Source organism: Harpia harpyja, chromosome 6 (assembly GCF_026419915.1).
Source record: "Harpia harpyja isolate bHarHar1 chromosome 6, bHarHar1 primary haplotype, whole genome shotgun sequence".
Taxonomy (NCBI): Eukaryota; Metazoa; Chordata; class Aves; order Accipitriformes; family Accipitridae; genus Harpia; species Harpia harpyja.
In genome coordinates this window covers 22,886,332-22,889,685 of record NC_068945.1, presented here as the reverse complement: position 1 = coordinate 22,889,685, position 3,354 = coordinate 22,886,332, and positions in this window count along the sequence as shown.

Genomic DNA, 3,354 nt, shown 5'->3' with positions numbered 1-3,354 from the left:
TATTTGGTGTGAAATGAATTTTTAAAAGCGGGTTTTTTTAAGAGATTTTGTATCCAGCAATCTCAGTCTGGCAATCTTGCTCAGTTAACACAGCTTAAATACTTTGAAATTGTCCAGAGTACCTACAGAAAGAACACCTGTCTCTGTATTAACTTTCCTGACCATCACTATCTTATAAGAAAGAAATGCAATAATGTGCTGTCATAAAATAGTGTCTGTGAATGTATTTGATGAATAAACTAGTTACCACTAACAGTGAAGAAGGTAATGGTGTAATCAGAATGATAATTTTAAGAAGTATTATTTCTCTTAAGATGACAGAGGGATTTTCTTCCAAGTATGTGAAACAGCATATGGTTTTTTTCTGTTTACAGCCTTTTACTTCTGGCCTTTTACAGGAAAATCAAAGACATTCTGCTTTCTAGAAGCTTATTTTTTCTTGTCCCTCCCATACAAGACCCCGACATGAAGTAAAAGAGGAAAGAGTAAAAGGCAGAGACAACTCCTGCCTTCAGTATCCTTTTTGCATGCTTTTGCAAGTGAAGTGATATCAAGATGTTCAGCTAGTGTAACAGCTCCTTACAGCATCGTAGCCATCCTTATTAGCAGTAGTTAGATTTTAAAACACTTGTTTGTCCCTATTTATGCTGGACACATACAACCAGTTCAGAATTAGGACAGCAAAAAGCGAGATTACAGTCACCTTTTAAAAAGTAAGACCATTATTCATTTTTCATCATTTCTTATCCTTGAGAAATTTTGCTTTCCAACTGCCACCAAAATTTACCTAAAAGATGAATATAAAGTTCCTCATAGGTTCCAGTCTTGACTGGTGTGTGCTTGAACTTTAAAATAAGCAGACCGGAGGGTGTTTCAACATACAGCACTTTGTTCATCTCGTATCCATAGTTTGACCAGAGAGTACAGGCTTAATGGGAGGTTTAACTGGCTCACAGACACAGCTACAAATCTTTGTGGGTCTGAGAGGAAGGAATGGACTGGGGCACTGCTATCCTTTTGGATGTGTAGTGAAACTGAAGCAGATTTTTTTTCTGTACACTCTCAGAGCAAAGCTTTACATAGCACCTAGCTATGCAGAATATCATACACTATACTCATTACCCATATTGACAAAGGCAATTTGTGTTAGGTATGTGCAGGTGCATTTTGACTGAGACTTCTTTATTTAAAATTGATTAAAACCCAAGGGGCAGAGGGCAGAAATTCTTTTGTTCTGTAGTTAATTCAGAAGCCAGGATGCTTGTTTTTAATACTCTGGTTCTTTAAGGACTAAAAACTATTTACCAAGGATTGGAATGATCTTGCCAAGTGCAAAGCTCTTCGTATTACTTCTTTCCAGTATAAAATGGCTATTTAGAAAAAATAAAAATAAAAATGAGCAGCTAATGTTTTTAGCATGTTCCCCATGTTCTTCCGTACGTAACAAAATAATTAGTTAATCCTCTGATGTTGCCTTAACACAGTGCTTGGAAAATTGAAACTCGAAGAGCCATTTTCAGAGAACTGCAAACCATTTATCATTTAATTTCCGTTTTATTTTTTTTTTAATGAATGTACATAACACCTGACATTTGTATTTCTCAGTCTATTTAACTGTCAAGGGTTGATAATTCTCTGAACCTTCTGTTTGCTACATTTGTACATATTCCGACATACCTACTTTATTGAGATAGACTTTTTTTTTTAATTCAGTTGAGGGAAAAATCATTGAGGCAGTATCAATTTCATATAGAAAGCTTTGCCAGAATACCCTTTGCAAGCATGGATTTAGAAGACTCCATGGGAAATCAAAAAAATGTTAATCCACACTCTGACCTTTTCAGCTGTTCATTGGACCACCTTAGTAAAAACAACTATTGCCCCTATGGAGGATCGGGTGACACCATGTCTGGAAATTTTTTTGGATCAGCTTTTTGTTTCTGTTTAACTTGCCTCTCAGTTGTATAGCTATTTGAGTTCTGTGCTGATTCTAACAGAATATTGTGTCTTGGGACCTGTAACAGTATATAAGCATACAAAATGCATACGAACATTGTAAGTTACAGTAGCACTTGCCAGTTTTTTTCAGCTTGTGCAGTTTTGTTTTGCAATTGACTAGAGGCTCTGATTTTGTGCAGTATAAAAATACATATCGCAGATCAATTTCAGTGCTTTGATACACATGCTGTTGCCTCTACTTTTTAGTGTACACTAATCACAAGACAAAATATTTTTAGTAATGATGAGGACAAAGCTTTGATCAGTTTTCTGTACACAAAGCTTTTGGATTCCAAGTTAGCCTCAGCATCTCTAAGGTTAACATCTTCCAAATACTAATGTTCAAGTGAACTGCATTTCAGTAACTGTTAAACAGTCTTTAATCTTTCTTTCGCTGAAAGGTGGAGCTGCATGACTGTGTCTTTAAATGCCTGCATATATGTGTACACGTACATAGGGTATAAACTGCCAGCAGTTACATCTTGTACAGTATTTATTCCTTAATTTGACATTTATCATCCGGTATGGGTGCTGGTACAAAACACATTTTCAAATCATACACACTGTAAATCTGGGTATTAACACTCACTTATTTTTTATAAATCCTCCCATTGGGGGTTCAGTCATTAATAGTTCCAGTTCAACAAACCAGTTCAATTAAAACATTTTTCAGAGGTTTTGGAAAAATTTGGATCATTTTCCTCTACTCTCTGTTTTTCACTTTTCATACCCTGCATTTCCTAACTCCAACTGGGAGAAAAAGTGCTGTGTTGCACTTTTCTATGCAGTATTTTTGGCCAAATTAAAAGCAGGAAGTACCAGAAAGCTCACTGAAGAACATATTCTTGTGAGATTTCTTGTCCAGCTTTACAGACCAAGAGATTCAGATAAGATTTGACTAAGCATTTACATTATTAAATTTCTGTGGCATTGCCTGGAAAACTTGTATTATGGACTTTTCATGGTAAATGAGATGAATTCTTCTTGAATATAATAACTTAGGGGGGGTTTTGAGGTAATTAAGGTGGCAAGATAATTCACTTAGATAATTTAAACAAACAGCTCCTTTGCCAAGCAAAAATTTGTACAATTCCTATAAACTAGATTAAACCTACTGAACTTTGTAGGCTAACCCCCTGTCCTTCCTTAGGGAGATGGGAGAAATTGCCAACTACGTGTCATTGCTCCAAAATATAGTATGAAACACAAGGTTGTTCAATAATTCAAACAGTATGGGCAAAAAGACTTTGCTATAGTATTTTAGTAAGAGAGTAATAATGATGTGGGTATGACAGGAGGTTAGTAATAAATATATTGTGAAAGTAATAAATATAAAATCAAAGAAAAGCTGCTTCA